At 44.0% G+C, this 18,843-nt stretch overlaps 1 pseudogene; it reads left to right on the top strand.

Annotated features, from left to right (window-relative positions):
- Positions 1-17,026, top strand: part of LOC120051005 — a 24,013-nt pseudogene extending 6,987 nt beyond the window's left edge.
- Positions 17,027-18,843: the final 1,817 nt, after the last annotated feature.

Genomic DNA, 18,843 nt, shown 5'->3' with positions numbered 1-18,843 from the left:
GATAAAGACAGAGAGACAGGACTAGACCACAACAGATAACGACAAAAATGATACGTATCACTCCTGGGGCAGTACTACATGCGTCATGATGCATGCCATTGAGTTGTTGATGGTGTATTAAAGATTCCCCCCCCCACCTCCCTGCTCCTCCCTTCCTCTCCCAGCCATGTTCACAGTGATGTGTTACAACGTGCTGTGTGATAAGTACGCAACGCGTCAGCTGTACGGCTACTATCCCTCCTGGGCCCTCAACTGGGAGTACAAGAAGAAGGGCATCATGGAGGAGATCACACACTGTGACGCTGACATCATCAGTCTACAGGTAGGGTCTGACATCATCAGTCTACAGGTAGGGTCTGACATCATCAGTCTACGGGTAGGGTCTGACATCATCAGTCTACAGGTAGGGTCTGAGATCATCAGTCTACAGGTAGGGTCTGATATCATCAGTCTACGGGTAGGGTCTGACATCATCAGTCTAAAGGTAGGGTCTGACATCATCAGTCTACTTGTAGAGTCTGACATCATCAGTCTACGGGTAGGGTCTGACATCATCAGTCTACAGGTAGAGTCTGACATCATCAGTCTACGGGTAGGGTCTGACATCATCAGTCTACAGGTAGAGTCTGACATCATCAGTCTACGGGTAGGGTCTGACATCATCAGTCTACAGGTAGAGTCTGACATCATCAGTCTACGGGTAGGGTCTGACATCATCAGTCTACAGGTAGAGTCTGACATCATCAGTCTACAGGTAGGGTCTGACATCATCAGTCTAAAGGTAGGGTCTGACATCATCAGTCTACAGGTAGAGTCTGACATCATCAGTCTACAGGTAGAGTCTGACATCATCAGTCTACAGGTAGAGTCTGACATCATCAGTCTACGGGTAGGGTCTGACATCATCAGTCTACGGGTAGGGTCTGACATCATCAGTCTACAGGTAGGGTCTGACATCATCAGTCTAAAGGTAGAGTGACATCATCAGTCTACAGGTAGAGTCTGACATCATCAGTCTACGGGTAGGGTCTGACATCATCAGTCTACGGGTAGAGTCTGACATCATCAGTCTACGGGTAGGGTCTGACATCATCAGTCTACGGGTAGGGTCTGACATCATCAGTCTACAGGTAGAGTCTGACATCATCAGTCTACGGGTAGGGTCTGACATCATCAGTCTACGGGTAGGATCTGACATCATCAGTCTACGGGTAGGGTCTGACATCAGTCTACGGGTAGGATCTGACATCATCAGTCTACAGGTAGGGTCTGACATCATCAGTCTACGGGTAGGGTCTGACATCATCAGTCTACGGGTACTGTAGGGTCTCGCACTTCTAGAGGTAGTTAGGTTGGATAAAGACAGTACTAGACCACAACAGATAAAGACAGTACTAGACCACAACAGATAAAGACAGTACTAGACCACAACAGATAAAGACAGTACTAGACCACAACAGATAAAGACAGTACTAGACCACAACAGATAAAGACAGTACTAGACCACAACAGATAAAGACAGTACTAGACCACAACAGATAAAGACAGTACTAGACCACAACAGATAAAGACAGTACTAGACCACAACAGATAAAGACAGTACTAGACCACAACAGATAAAGACAGTACTAGACCACAACAGATAAAGACAGTACTAGACCACAACAGATAAAGACAGTACTAGACCACAACAGATAGAGACAGTACTAGACCACAACAGATAAAGACAGTACTAGACCACAACAGATAAAGACAGTACTAGACCACAACAGATAAAGACAGTACTAGACCACAACAGATAAAGACAGTACTAGACCACAACAGATAAAGACAGTACTAGACCACAACAGATAAAGACAGTACTAGACCACAACAGATAAAGACAGTACTAGACCACAACAGATAAAGACAGTACTAGACCACAACAGATAAAGACAGTACTAGACCACAACAGTGGTCTAGAGGTAGTTAGGTTGGATAAAGACAGTACTAGACCACAACAGATAAAGACAGTACTAGACCACAACAGATAAAGACAGTACTAGACCACAACAGATAAAGACAGTACTAGACCACAACAGTGGTCTAGAGGTAGTTAGGTTGGATAAAGACAGTACTAGACCACAACAGATAAAGACAGTACTAGACCACAACAGTGGTCTAGAGGTAGTTAGGTTGGATAAAGACAGTACTAGACCACAACAGATAAAGACAGTACTAGACCACAACAGATAAAGACAGTACTAGACCACAACAGATAAAGACAGTACTAGACCACAACAGATAAAGACAGTACTAGACCACAACAGATAAAGACAGTACTAGACCACAACAGTGGTCTAGAGGTAGTTAGGTTGGATAAAGACAGTACTAGACCACAACAGATAAAGACAGTACTAGACCACAACAGTGGTCTAGAGGTAGTTAGGTTGGATAAAGACAGTACTAGACCACAACAGATAAAGACAGTACTAGACCACAACAGATAAAGACAGTACTAGACCACAACAGATAAAGACAGTACTAGACCACAACAGATAAAGACAGTACTAGACCACAACAGATAAAGACAGTACTAGACCACAACAGATAAAGACAGTACTAGACCACAACAGATAAAGACAGTACTAGACCACAACAGATAAAGACAGTACTAGACCACAACAGATAAAGACAGTACTAGACCACAACAGATAAAGACAGTACTAGACCACAACAGATAGAGACAGTACTAGACCACAACAGATAAAGACAGTACTAGACCACAACAGATAAAGACAGTACTAGACCACAACAGATAAAGACAGTACTAGACCACAACAGATAAAGACAGTACTAGACCACAACAGATAAAGACAGTACTAGACCACAACAGATAAAGACAGTACTAGACCACAACAGATAAAGACAGTACTAGACCACAACAGATAAAGACAGTACTAGACCACAACAGATAAAGACAGTACTAGACCACAACAGTGGTCTAGAGGTAGTTAGGTTGGATAAAGACAGTACTAGACCACAACAGATAAAGACAGTACTAGACCACAACAGATAAAGACAGTACTAGACCACAACAGATAAAGACAGTACTAGACCACAACAGTGGTCTAGAGGTAGTTAGGTTGGATAAAGACAGTACTAGACCACAACAGATAAAGACAGTACTAGACCACAACAGTGGTCTAGAGGTAGTTAGGTTGGATAAAGACAGTACTAGACCACAACAGATAAAGACAGTACTAGACCACAACAGATAAAGACAGTACTAGACCACAACAGATAAAGACAGTACTAGACCACAACAGATAAAGACAGTACTAGACCACAACAGATAAAGACAGTACTAGACCACAACAGTGGTCTAGAGGTAGTTAGGTTGGATAAAGACAGTACTAGACCACAACAGATAAAGACAGTACTAGACCACAACAGTGGTCTAGAGGTAGTTAGGTTGGATAAAGACAGTACTAGACCACAACAGATAAAGACAGTACTAGACCACAACAGATAAAGACAGTACTAGACCACAACAGATAAAGACAGTACTAGACCACAACAGTGGTCTAGAGGTAGTTAGGTTGGATAAAGACAGTACTAGACCACAACAGATAAAGACAGTACTAGACCACAACAGTGGTCTAGAGGTAGTTAGGTTGGATAAAGACAGTACTAGACCACAACAGATAAAGACAGTACTAGACCACAACAGTGGTCTAGAGGTAGTTAGGTTGGATAAAGACAGTACTAGACCACAACAGATAAAGACAGTACTAGACCACAACAGATAAAGACAGTACTAGACCACAACAGATAAAGACAGTACTAGACCACAACAGTGGTCTAGAGGTAGTTAGGTTGGATAAAGACAGTACTAGACCACAACAGATAAAGACAGTACTAGACCACAACAGTGGTCTAGAGGTAGTTAGGTTGGATAAAGACAGTACTAGACCACAACAGATAAAGACAGTACTAGACCACAACAGTGGTCTAGAGGTAGTTAGGTTGGATAAAGACAGTACTAGACCACAACAGTGGTCTAGAGGTAGTTAGGTTGGATAAAGACAGTACTAGACCACAACAGTGGTCTAGAGGTAGTTAGGTTGGATAAAGACAGTACTAGACCACAACAGATAAAGACAGTACTAGACCACAACAGATAAAGACAGTACTAGACCACAACAGATAAAGACAGTACTAGACCACAACAGATAAAGACAGTACTAGACCACAACAGTGGTCTAGAGGTAGTTAGGTTGGATAAAGACAGTACTAGACCACAACAGTGGTCTAGAGGTAGTTAGGTTGGATAAAGACAGTACTAGACCACAACAGATAAAGACAGTACTAGACCACAACAGATAAAGACAGTACTAGACCACAACAGTGGTCTAGAGGTAGTTAGGTTGGATAAAGACAGTACTAGACCACAACAGATAAAGACAGTACTAGACCACAACAGATAAAGACAGTACTAGACCACAACAGATAAAGACAGTACTAGACCACAACAGTGGTCTAGAGGTAGTTAGGTTGGATAAAGACAGTACTAGACCACAACAGATAAAGACAGTACTAGACCACAACAGATAAAGACAGTACTAGACCACAACAGTGGTCTAGAGGTAGTTAGGTTGGATAAAGACAGTACTAGACCACAACAGATAAAGACAGTACTAGACCACAACAGTGGTCTAGAGGTAGTTAGGTTGGATAAAGACAGTACTAGACCACAACAGATAAAGACAGTACTAGACCACAACAGATAAAGACAGTACTAGACCACAACAGTGGTCTAGAGGTAGTTAGGTTGGATAAAGACAGTACTAGACCACAACAGATAAAGACAGTACTAGACCACAACAGATAAAGACAGTACTAGACCACAACAGTGGTCTAGAGGTAGTTAGGTTGGATAAAGACAGTACTAGACCACAACAGATAAAGACAGTACTAGACCACAACAGTGGTCTAGAGGTAGTTAGGTTGGATAAAGACAGTACTAGACCACAACAGATAAAGACAGTACTAGACCACAACAGATAAAGACAGTACTAGACCACAACAGTGGTCTAGAGGTAGTTAGGTTGGATAAAGACAGTACTAGACCACAACAGATAAAGACAGTACTAGACCACAACAGTGGTCTAGAGGTAGTTAGGTTGGATAAAGACAGTACTAGACCACAACAGATAAAGACAGTACTAGACCACAACAGATAAAGACAGTACTAGACCACAACAGTGGTCTAGAGGTAGTTAGGTTGGATAAAGACAGTACTAGACCACAACAGTGGTCTAGAGGTAGTTAGGTTGGATAAAGACAGTACTAGACCACAACAGATAGAGACAGTACTAGACCACAACAGTGGTCTAGAGGTAGTTAGGTTGGATAAAGACAGTACTAGACCACAACAGATAAAGACAGTACTAGACCACAACAGATAAAGACAGTACTAGACCACAACAGTGGTCTAGAGGTAGTTAGGTTGGATAAAGACAGTACTAGACCACAACAGATAAAGACAGTACTAGACCACAACAGATAAAGACAGTACTAGACCACAACAGTGGTCTAGAGGTAGTTAGGTTGGATAAAGACAGTACTAGACCACAACAGATAAAGACAGTACTAGACCACAACAGTGGTCTAGAGGTAGTTAGGTTGGATAAAGACAGTACTAGACCACAACAGATAAAGACAGTACTAGACCACAACAGATAAAGACAGTACTAGACCACAACAGTGGTCTAGAGGTAGTTAGGTTGGATAAAGACAGTACTAGACCACAACAGATAAAGACAGTACTAGACCACAACAGTGGTCTAGAGGTAGTTAGGTTGGATAAAGACAGTACTAGACCACAACAGATAAAGACAGTACTAGACCACAACAGATAAAGACAGTACTAGACCACAACAGTGGTCTAGAGGTAGTTAGGTTGGATAAAGACAGTACTAGACCACAACAGATAAAGACAGTACTAGACCACAACAGATAAAGACAGTACTAGACCACAACAGATAGAGACAGTACTAGACCACAACAGTGGTCTAGAGGTAGTTAGGTTGGATAAAGACAGTACTAGACCACAACAGTGGTCTAGAGGTAGTTAGGTTGGCCGTGCGTTGGAGATGTTGAATATTGTTGCGGAAAACAGAAGCTCCCGCTTAACTGCACTTGCAAAGTATCACAAATGTATTTTCTGTGCAAAGTATAGCCTATGCAAGACGAGAACCAACCCCAGTTCACACATTCTCTGTGAGGAACGTTGGCTTGTTGAATTACTACCATAACATCTTAAATGCCAACTTTGTCCCAGAAACTAAATTCAATCGTCTTGGTCGTGTGTCCTTAGGAGGTGGAGACGGAGCAGTACCACGCTCTGTTTCTGGAGACACTGAAGGAGCGTGGGTATGACGGGTACTTCTGCCCAAAGTCTCGTGCCAAACTGGTCTCAGAACAGGAGAGGAAACACGTGGACGGGTGTGCCGTGTTCTTCAAAACAGAGAAGTGAGTGAATCAATCAATCAAGTGGTTGTTTATCTGTGCTCGATTGAGCTTGCCTCTTGAACCCAGATCTGGTTATGTTTCAGATTTACTCTGGTGCAGAAACACACTGTGGAGTTCAACCAGGTTGCCATGGCAAACTCTGAGGGCTCAGAGGTCATGTTGAACAGGGTCATGACCAAGGACAACATTGGGGTCGCTGTCCTGCTGGAGGTCAACAAGGACATGTTCTCTGGTGGTGAGGAACCAATCAATCAGTCTGACAACTTCTCTGGTGGTGAGGAACCTGTCAGTCAGTCAGTCAGACAAGTTCTCTGGTGGTGAGAAACCTGTCAGTCAGTCAGACAACTTCTCTGGTGGTGAGGAACCTGGTGGTCAGTCAACAATAATTATTTGTGAAGCGTTCTCTGCCCGTGGAGATACTGTACCATTTGGAGTCATTTCCCCAGTACCAGATTGAACCAGTAGATGGCAGTCCCTGCTCTTCAAAGTGACAAGTTCTAAAAATGACTACAGTTTGTTGTTAACTCCCACCATTGTTCGTGGGGGGAAAAACACTATATGTCTGTCTTTGTGCAACTCGTCCTAAAAAAGTTCAGATGAGTTCAACTTGATGGACAAAAATAGAAAATATTTCATTGGTTTTCATTCATACGTTTCTGTGTAGCCTCAGCCTAACTCTCTGTGTCTGTTCCTCAGGCCTGAAGCCGCTGCAGGAGAAGCAGCTGATCCTGGTAGCCAACGCCCACATGCACTGGGACCCGGAGTTCTGTGACGTCAAGCTGATCCAGACCATGATGTTCCTGTCTGAGTTAAAGAGCATCGCTGAAAAGGCACCTGAGCTCCGTGGGAACAGGCTCCCCGACCTCTGACCCAGCTTCCATCCCTATCGTGCTCTGTGCTGACCTCAACTCCCTGCCCGACTCTGGTAAGAACCTAACACTAACTCACACCCAGCCCCTATCCCTATCATGCTCTGTGCTGACCTCAACTCCCTGCCCGACTCTGGTAAGAACCTAACACTAACTCACACCCAGCCCCTATCCCTATCATGCTCTGTGCTGACCTCATGCCTCTACCTGACAAACAAGAAAATGCTCAGGCAGATGCGTCGCTCCTAGTGGCCGGGGGAGTTTAATGCAGGGAAACTGAAATCTGTTTGACCTCATTTCTACCAGCATGTCACCTGTACAGCTAGAGGAGACACAACTCTAGATCTCCTCTACTCCACACACAGAAACACATATAAAACTCTAGATCTCCTCTACTCTACACAGAGAAACACATATAAAACTCTAGATCTCCTCTACTCCACACAGAAACACATATAAAACTCTAGATCTCCTCTACTCTACACAGAGAAACACATATAAAACTCTAGATCTCCTTTACTCTACACAGAAACACATATAAAACTCTAGATCTCCTCTACTCTACACACAGAGACACATATAAAACTCTAGATCTCCTTTACTCCACACAGAAACACATATAAAACTCTAGATCTCCTCTACTCTACACAGAAACACATATAAAACTCTAGATCTCCTTTACTCTACACACAGAAACACATATAAAACTCTAGATCTCCTCTACTCCACACAGAGACACATATAAAACTCTAGATCTCCTCTACTCTACACAGAAACACATATAAAACTCTAGATCTCCTTTACTCTACACACAGAAACACATATAAAACTCTAGATCTCCTCTACTCCACACAGAGACACATATAAAACTCTAGATCTCCTTTACTCCACACACAGAAACACATATAAAACTCTAGATCTCCTCTACTCTACACAGAGACACATATAAAACTCTAGATCTCCTCTACTCCACACACAGAAACACATATAAAACTCTAGATCTCCTCTACTCCACACAGAAACACATATAAACCTCTAGATCTCCTCTACTCCACACAGAAACACATATAAACCTCTAGATCTCCTTTACTCCACACACAGAAACACATATAAAACTCTAGATCTCCTCTACTCTACACAGAAACACATATAAAACTCTAGATCTCCTTTACTCTACACACAGAAACACATATAAAACTCTAGATCTCCTTTACTCCACACAGAAACACATATAAAACTCTAGATCTCCTCTACTCCACACAGAGACACATATAAAACTCTAGATCTCCTTTACTCTACACAGAAACACATATAAAACTCTAGATCTCCTTTACTCCACACAGAAACACATATAAAACTCTAGATCTCCTCTACTCCACACAGAAACACATATAAAACTCTAGATCTCCTTTACTCCACACAGAAACACATATAAAACTCTAGATCTCCTCTACTCTACACAGAAACACATATAAAACTCTAGATCTCCTTTACTCTACACACAAACACATATAAAACTCTAGATCTCCTTTACTCCACACAGAAACACATATAAAACTCTAGATCTCCTCTACTCTACACACAGAAACACATATAAAACTCTAGATCTCCTCTACTCTACACAGAAACACATATAAAACTCTAGATCTCCTCTACTCTACACAGAAACACATATAAAACTCTAGATCACCTCTACTCCACACAGAAACACATATAAAACTCTAGATCTCCTCTACTCTACACACAGAAACACATATAAAACTCTAGATCTCCTCTACTCTACACAGAAACACATATAAAACTCTAGATCTCCTTTACTCTACACAGAAACACATATAAAACTCTAGATCTCCTTTACTCCACACACAGAAACACATATAAAACTCTAGATCTCCTTTACTCCACACAGAAACACATATAAAACTCTAGATCACCTCTACTCTACACAGAAACACATATAAAACTCTAGATCTCCTCTACTCCACACAGAGACACATATAAAACTCTAGATCACCTCTACTCCACACAGAAACACATATAAAACTCTAGATCTCCTCTACTCCACACAGAAACACATATAAAACTCTAGATCACCTTCACTCTACACACAGAAACACATATAAAACTCTAGATCTCCTTTACTCTACACAGAAACACATATAAAACTCTAGATCTCCTTTACTCCACACACAGAAACACATATAAAACTCTAGATCTCCTTTACTCTACACAGAAACACATATAAAACTCTAGATCTCCTCTACTCCACACAGAAACACATATAAAACTCTAGATCTCCTCTACTCTACACAGAGAAACACATATAAAACTCTAGATCTCCTTTACTCCACACAGAAACACATATAAAACTCTAGATCACCTTTACTCCACACAGAAACACATATAAAACTCTAGATCTCCTTTACTCTACACACAGAGACACATATAAAACTCTAGATCTCCTTTACTCCACACAGAAACACATATAAAACTCTAGATCACCTTTACTCCACACAGAAACACATATAAAACTCTAGATCACCTTTACTCCACACAGAAACACATATAAAACTCTAGATCTCCTTTACTCTACACACAGAGACACATATAAAACTCTAGATCTCCTTTACTCTACACACAGAGACACATATAAAACTCTAGATCTCCTTTACTCTACACAGAGACACATATAAACCTCTAGATCACCTTTACTCTACACACAGAGACACATATAAAACTCTAGATCTCCTTTACTCTACACACAGAGACACATATAAAACTCTAGATCTCCTTTACTCTACACAGAGACACATATAAACCTCTAGATCACCTTTACTCTACACACAGAGACACATATAAAACTCTAGATCTCCTTTACTCTACACAGAGACACATATAAACCTCTAGATCTCCTTTACTCTACACACAGAGACACATATGAAGTTCGCCCTCTAGCCCTCCATTTGGCAAATCTGACCATAACTCCATCCTCTTAATTCTTGCTTACAAGCAAAAAACTCGAACAGGAAGTACCAGTGACGCGCTCAATACAGAAGTGGTCCGACGAAAGCGGATGCTAAGCTACAGGACTGTTTCTCTAGCAACGACTGAAATATGTTCCGGGATTCATCTGATGGCATTGAAGAGTTTACCACATCTGTCACGGGCTTCATTAATAAGTGCATCCACGACGTCGTCCCCACAGTGACCGTACGTACATACCCCAACCAAAAGCCATGAATTACAGGCAACATCCACAATGTGCTAAAGGCTAGAGCAAAGCGGGACACAAATCCGAACACTTATAAGAAATCCCACTGTGCCCTCAGACGAACCATCAAACAGGCAAAGTGTCAATACAGGACTAAGATCGAATCCTACTACACCGGCTCTGACGCTAGTCGGCTGTTGCAAGGCTTGCAAACTATCACAGATTACAAAGAGAAACCCAGCTGTGAGCTGCCCAGAGACGCGAGCCGACAAGACGAGCTAAATACCTACTTTGCTCGCTTCCAGGCAAGCAACACTGAACCATGCATGAAAGCACCAGCTGTTCCGGACGACTGTGTGATCACGCTCTCCGTAGTCGATGTAAGACCATTAAACAGGTCAACATTCACAAGACCGCAGGGCCAGATGGATTGCCAGTACGCGTACTCAGACCATGCGCTGCCCAGCTGGAAAGTGTCTTCACTGACATTTTCAACCTGTCCCTGACCGAGTCTGTAATACCTACATGTTTGGAGCAGACCAGCATAGTTCCTGTGCCCCAGAACACCAAGGTAAACTGTCTAAATGACTATTGCCCTATAGCACTCACATCTGTAGCCATTAAATGCTTTGAAAGGTTGGTCATGGCTCACATCAACGCAATCACCCCAGACACCCTGGACCCACTCGAAATTTGCATACCGCCAAAACAGATCCACAGATGATGGAATTTCTATTGCACTCCACACTGCCCTTTCCCACCTGGACAAAAGGAACACCTACATGAGAATACTGTTTATCGACTACAGATCAGCGTTCAACACCACAGTGCCCTCCAAGCTCATCACTAAGCTAAGGACTCTGGGATGAAACACCTCTCTATGTATCGCAATTGGATACTGGACTCTCTGATTACCCTCCCACCTGGGGAGGGTAATCAAAACACATCTGCCACGCTGACCCTTAAATAGGGGGCCCCTCAGGGGTGCGTTCTTAGCCCCCTTCTGAACTCCCTGTTCACCCACGACTGCGTGGCCGCACATGGCCCAACACCATCATTAAGTTTGCTGACGACACGTGGACTACAGGAAGTGGAGAGCCGAGCACGCCCCCATTCACATAGAAGGGGCTGTAGTGGAGACGGTCGAGAGCTTCAAGTTCCTCGGTGTCCACATCACTAAGGATCTATCATGGTCCAAACACACCAACACAGTCGTGAAGAAGGCACGACAATGTCTCTTCCCCCTCAAGAGGCTAAAAAACATTTGGCATTGGCCCTTCAGTTCCTCAATCAGTTCTACAGCTGCACCATTGAGAGAATCTTGACTGGCTGCATCACCGCCTGGTATGACAACTGCTCGGCATCTGACCGCAAGGCGCTACAGAGGGTAGTGCGTACAGCCCAGTACATCACTGGGGCCGAGTTCCCTGTCACCCAGGACATCACTGGGGCCGAGTTCCCTGTCACCCAGGACATCCATACCAGGCGGTGTCAGGCCCTCTTAAATGGTCAAGGACTCCAGCCACCCAAGTCATAGACTGTTCTCTCTGCTATCGCACGGTTTCCAGAGCGCCAAGTCTTAGACCAAAAGGCTCCTAGAAAGCTTCTGCCATAAGACTGTTGAACCTTTAATCAAATGGCTACCCAGACTTTCTGCTTTTCACCCCTACCTATATGTACATAGTCAATCAATCACCTAACCAAACCAACATGTAGTATATTACCTCAATTAATCACCCCAACTACCTCGTACCCCAGTACTCTGACTCGGTACCAGTACTCCTTCTATAAAGCCTCGTTATTATTGTGTTAGTACTTTATTTTTCATCTATTTGATAATTTTCATACTTTTTAACTGCATTGTTGGGAAAGTACTCGAAAATAAATTTATTTCACGGTGAACTCTACACTTGTTGTATTCGGCTCATGTGACAAATTTAAAAAATGTGATTTGACTCTGGTAAGAACCTGACCATAGAAGTAGAATAAATAAACGGGAAAAGCCCCCCCACAGAAGGAGTTGGATGGGGATTCTCATTCTTGTAATTTTATTTCTAGAGACCTGTGGCTATGTCTACATAAGGGTACAAATTTAAAAAGGCCCTGAGTCCGATACATAAAGCTTATTAAGGAGCAGTGAGACTAGCAAGAGCAGTGTGTGGGTTTCTCCTTTCTAGAGACCTGACATGGCTCAGAACCACTGGGACCTGTTTCCTCTCTTGTCCTCGTGGGATTTTATTATGAACGACACGATCAATATGCTTTTTGCATTGTTTACACAACGGTACTGTGTCTGTGTGGAGTCTGGAGTCGCTAGGGCAACGGGCCTGCCTGCTCTGCTCGGGGAAGATGGCGGACGAGCAGACGGAGAGGTGTAACAAACAGAAGGAACTCAAGCTGCAGTGGCAGCTGGACAGATAACTCATCCAAAAGGGCTTTGACTTTTCAAACACGGCAGAAAGATAACACCATTATGATGCCCTGTCACCTTATTAATTCAGCCACTTACTTAGAAAACTATCTACCTCCCTACACCCTGTTTCAATGCCCCCCCCCCTCTCTACACCCTGTATTACCTGTTTCCATGCCCCCCCCCCCCCCTCTACACCCTGTATTAACTGTTTCCATGCCCCCCCTCTCTAGGAGTAGTGGAGGACCTGAGTAACGGTGGTGTAGCGGAGAATCACAAGGACTTCAGAGAGCTGCGCTACAACGAGGCTCTCACCAGCTTCAGCTGCCAAGGCAACGGCAGCATCACTCACAGCTTCCAGCTGAAGAGCGCCTACCAGGGCAGCCTCATGTCTTACACCAACTACACCTACGACTTTAGGGTAGGCTACACCTCTATAGACTAACCCTACCCCTAACCCTACGAGGACAGCCTCTATAGACTAACCCTACCCCTACGAGGACAGCCTCTATAGACTAACCCTACCCCTAGCCCTACGAGGACAGCCTCTATAGACTAACCCTACCCCTACGAGGACAGCCTCTATAGACTAACCCTACCCCTAACCCTACCAGGACAACCTCTATAGACTAACCCTACGAGGACAGCCTCTATAGACTAACCCTACCCCTAACCCTACGAGGACAGCCTCTATAGACTAACCCTACCCCTACGAGGACAGCCTCTATAGACTAACCCTACCCTACGAGGATAGCCTCTGTAGACTAACCCTACCCCTACGAGGACAGCCTCTATAGACTAACCCTACCCCTAACCCTACGAGAACAGCCTCAATAGACTAACCCTACCCCTACGAGGACAGCCTCTATAGACTAACCCTACCCTACGAGGATAGCCTCTATAGACTAACCCTACCCCTACGAGGACAGCCTCTATAGACTAACCCTACCCCTAGCCCTACGAGGACAGCCTCTATAGACTAACCCTACCCCTACCCTACGAGGACAGCCTCTATAGACTAACCCTACCCCTACGAGGACAGCCTCTATAGACTAACCCTACCCTACGAGGATAGCCTCTATAGACTAACCCTACCCCTACGAGGACAGCCTCTATAGACTAACCCTACCCCTAGCCCTACGAGGACAGACTCTATAGACTAACCCTACCCTACGAGGATAGCCTCTATAGACTAACCCTACCCCTACGAGGACAGCCTCTATAGACTAACCCTACCCCTAGCCCTACGAGGACAGACTCTATAGACTAACCCTACCCTACGAGGATAGTCTCTATAGACTAACCCTACCCCTACGAGGACAGCCTCTATAGACTAACCCTACCCCTACAAGGACAGCCTCTATAGACTAACCCTACCCCTACCCTACGAGGACAGACTCTATAGACTAACCCTACCCCTACGAGGACAGCCTCTATAGACTAACCCTACCCCTAACCCTACGAGGACAGCCTCTATAGACTAACCCTACCCCTACCCTACGAGGACAGCCTCTATAGACTAACCCTACCCCTAACCCTACGAGGACAGCCTCTATAAACTAACCCTACCCCTACCCCTACGAGGACAGCCTCTATAGACTAACCCTACCCCTACCCTACGAGGACAGCCTCTATAGACTAACCCTACCCCTACGAGGACAGACTCTATAGACTAACCCTACCCTACGAGGATAGTCTCTATAGACTAACCCTACCCCTACGAGGACAGCCTCTATAGACTAACCCTACCCCTAGCCCTACGAGGACAGACTCTATAGACTAACCCTACCCCTACCCTACGAGGACAGCCTCTATAGACTAACCCTACCCCTACGAGGACAGCCTCTATAGACTAACCCTAGCCCTACGAGGACAGCCTCTATAGTCTACCACTAATCTCAACCCTACGAGGACAGCCTCTATAGTCTACCACTGACCCTACAAGGACAGCCTCTGTAGTCTACCACTGACCCTACAAGGACAGCCTCTATAGTCTACCACTGACCCTACAAGGACAGCCTCTATAGTCTACCACTGACCCTACAAGGACAGCCTCTATAGTCTACCACTGACCCTACAAGGACAGCCTCTATAGTCTACCACTGACCCTACAAGGACAGCCTCTATAGTCTACCACTGACCCTACAAGGACAGCCTCTATAGTCTACCACTGACCCTACAAGGACAGCCTCTATAGTCTACCACTGACCCTACAAGGACAGCTTCTATAGTCTACCACTGACCCTACGAGGACAGCCTCTATAGTCTACCACTGACCCTACAAGGACAGCTTCTATAGTCTACCACTGACCCTACGAGGACAGCCTCTATAGTCTACCACTGACCCTACAAGGACAGCCTCTATAGTCTACCACTGACCCTACAAGGACAGCCTCTATAGTCTACCACTGACCCTACAAGGACATACGCATTGACTTACACCAAATACACATACGACTTCAAGGTTAAGCTGACTGGATACTGTCGCTCTCTCACGCCTTCCCTCTCACTCCTTCTCTCTCTCTCTCTCTTACTGTACTTCTCTCTCCTCTCTCTCCTTCTCTTCTTTTCTTACTCTCTCCTTCCATTTCTCTCCCTCCTCTCTCTCTCTGTCCCTCTGCCTTTCTCCCTCCTCTCCGTCTCTCTCTCTGCCTCCTCTCTCTCTCTGTCCCTCCGCCTTTCTCCCTCCTCTCCGTCTCTCTCTCTGCCTCCTCTCTCTCGCTCTCCCTCTCGCTGTACTCCTTCTGTCCTCTCTCCTTCCATCTCTCTCCCTCCTCTCTGTCCATCTGTCGTTCTCCCTCCTTCTCTCCATCTCTCTCTCTCTGCCTCCTTCCCTCTCTCTCTCTCTCTCCATCACCCAATACTGTAGAGCAAAGTGTCAACATTACAGAGCATCCATGATGCTAAAATATATTTTTAGAATTTTTTAACGTATAGCAATGCTAACAAGATCTTTCACCGTTCTTTCTGTATTTCTTCCTCCCTCCCTGTGCAGGGCGTGATCGACTACATCTTCTTCTCCAAGACTCACATGTCTGTAGCCGGCTTGCTCGGTCCCCTGGAGTCTCAGTGGTTAACGGACAACAACATCACCGGCTGTCCCCACCCCCATCCCCTCTGATCACTTCTCTCTGCTCGCCCAGCTGGAGCTCCACCCGCCCCTCACCACCTCCTCCTCCTCCCTCAACGGCCTGCACCTGCCTGTCCACAGGTAGTGGGTGTCCCGACCACTCACCCCTGACCCCTTTGAACCCTGACCTTTGAACCCCTAATGCCCCGCCTCCTCTGCCGAAAAGGACCTTGTACATTTTCTTATCGTGTCCCTAATCACAAACCATCCAAGGAGCTCCGACGCAGACAACCCATTCCCCAAAGGAGTGAAGTATTCTCCCCGTACTGCTCCTTTTTTTAACCTCCATTTTGAACACAGATTGTATTTCTCTTTGTTTTGCTTGTTGTCGTTTTTCTCGTCCATTTGAACGGCTTGATACCAAATCATGTTTTGTGTTGTTTTCTGGTCATATGCTACTGCTGCTGCCCGTCTCCTTGGAAACTTCTGTGTCAGAAATAGCACCCTATTCCCTATATAGTGCACTACTTTTGACCAGGACCCAATGCGATATAGGAAATAGGTTTCCATTTGGGAGGAAGCCCCAAGTTTAGGTCATCCTGGTCTGATGTCAGGCCACCTGATGTGTTTTTGCCTCGGCCCGGTCTGGGTGGGCCCGGTCTGGGTGGGCCCGGTCTGGATGGGCCCGGTCTGGGTGGCCTGGCTGAGAGTAAGAAAAGCTTTTTGCCATAATCTAATAACAGTACGATGACAGCCGCCATCCGGGTTTCTCTCTGGTTGAGAAATCCACTCCTCAAGACAAGTTAGGACATCCAGAGTTCTACTGAATTGCATTTGCTGATCATGTTAAAGTTACCGTCGTTTCATCATACACCCAAACAGGACTTCTTCTTCTTCCTTCTCCAAAATGACGGTGGTGTTTGGGACTTTTCACTACTGCTCTATTTGGAGTTAAGTACGGTAAGAAGAGTTTTTTATTTTATCAAAATGTGAAATGTTGTCATCTCTAACATGTGTCTATGGAAGCCTATAAGGGTCAATCAGTGAACAGGATCCCAGCATTACTATTGTAACAGAAACACAGCTTCAGTATTAACATACTTTGCTCTCAGCTTCTCATGCTGCTATGTAAGTTGACACTATGCATTGATTTTCCCTCGCCTGTTTGAGTGGTGTGTGTGCTCCTGACCCAAAGAAAATTATCCGATTTTTTTTTCTTTTTTTTTTTCTTTGATTGCACCTTTTCAAAATACCACAAAGTTACAGCAACAAAATGTCCCAGAAATGATCCTTGAAATCACCAGAAATGTCTCTTACAAGAGTAGATTTTAAACAGAAAGCCATCATCATATTTAGTCTTTAGCTTTTAAACTGCAGTGTTTTTTAAATATCTTTAACATCTTAATTAGCCCAACTTCCCTGAGGCTCATAGCCCCCAAGAGTCCAACATCAATCAATTTAAAGATTGATTGATTGAAGAATCTTCCCAAAACCAATCAGATTTGCTTGCCATGTGTTGCAATATCTATTTATTAACATGAGAAAGGGTTTGGTTTGTTTTCCAAGCCAGATGCCATTTATAATAACATCAGTGATCTTATAACCACAACGCAGAGCTGAATATATTTCTAAAGGCTTGAGACAACTGCAAGGGGTTTTAAAGGTCTATGCTATAGCTAGATAGCACTAGCTTCTAAACCATTGTAAACGTGTTTTGTGTAAGTTATATAAAGAAAAATACTTTACAGTTCCATCCAAAATGGCATTCTTATTACCTAATACAGGGCATTACTTTTAACCAGGGCCCATTGTGTAGTGCATTATGTAGGGAATAGGTTGCTATTTAGGACACAGCCTAACTCAATGTGATTGCCCCTTGCTGAGGTAGGATCCAGGGCTACCTCTTCCATTCGTCAGTGATAGCCCCTTATTGAGGTAGAATCCAGGCCTACTTCTTCCGTTCATCAGTGTTAACCCCTTATTGAGGTAGGATCCAGGCCTACCTCTTCCGTTCATCAGTGTTAACCCCTTATTGAGGTAGGATCCAGGCCTACCTCTTCTGTTCATCAGTGTTAACCCCTTATTGAGGTAGGATCCAGGCCTACCTCTTCTGTTCATCAGTGTTAACCCCTTATTGAGGTAGGATCCAGGCCTACCTCTTCCGTTCATCAGTGTTAGTCCCTTATTGAGGTAGGATCCAGGGCTACCGCTTCCGTTCATCACCTAGACTAGAGTTCCTTTTTGAGTGAAACCAAATAAAAACCTGTTGCTTTGTGAAAACTTTCAAAGCCCTAGGTCCGTTACAATGACTTGGATCACGTCGAACGGGGGGTCCGAATTTATTGACACCCTTGATAAAGATGAGAAATAGTGCCTGTATAAAATCAACCATTCAAATACTGAGCTATATTGTATGCTCAACAAAATGTGAAATTATATTATTTTATACTAATACAATTGCTCAGAGAAAGAGATTTTGTTTAACAATATTTTTTTTCTCTCAAAAAGGTAGGGGTCAAAATTATTGACACCCCTGAAGACTCTTAAAAATAAAGTAGTCAAAAGTTTAGTATTTGGTCCCATATTCCTAGCATGCAATGACTACATCAAGCTTGTGACTCTATAAACTTGTTGGATGTATTTGCAATTTGTTTTTTGTTGTATTTCAGATTATTTTGTGCCCAATAGAAATTAATGGTAAATAATGTATTGTGTCATTTTGGAGTCACTTTTATTGTAAATAATAATATAATATGTTTCTAAACAC

Source organism: Salvelinus namaycush, chromosome 1 (assembly GCF_016432855.1).
Source record: "Salvelinus namaycush isolate Seneca chromosome 1, SaNama_1.0, whole genome shotgun sequence".
NCBI classification, from domain to species: domain Eukaryota; kingdom Metazoa; phylum Chordata; class Actinopteri; order Salmoniformes; family Salmonidae; genus Salvelinus; species Salvelinus namaycush.
The sequence above is the reverse complement of the archived record's forward strand: the minus strand, read 5'-3'. Positions and strand labels throughout refer to the sequence as shown.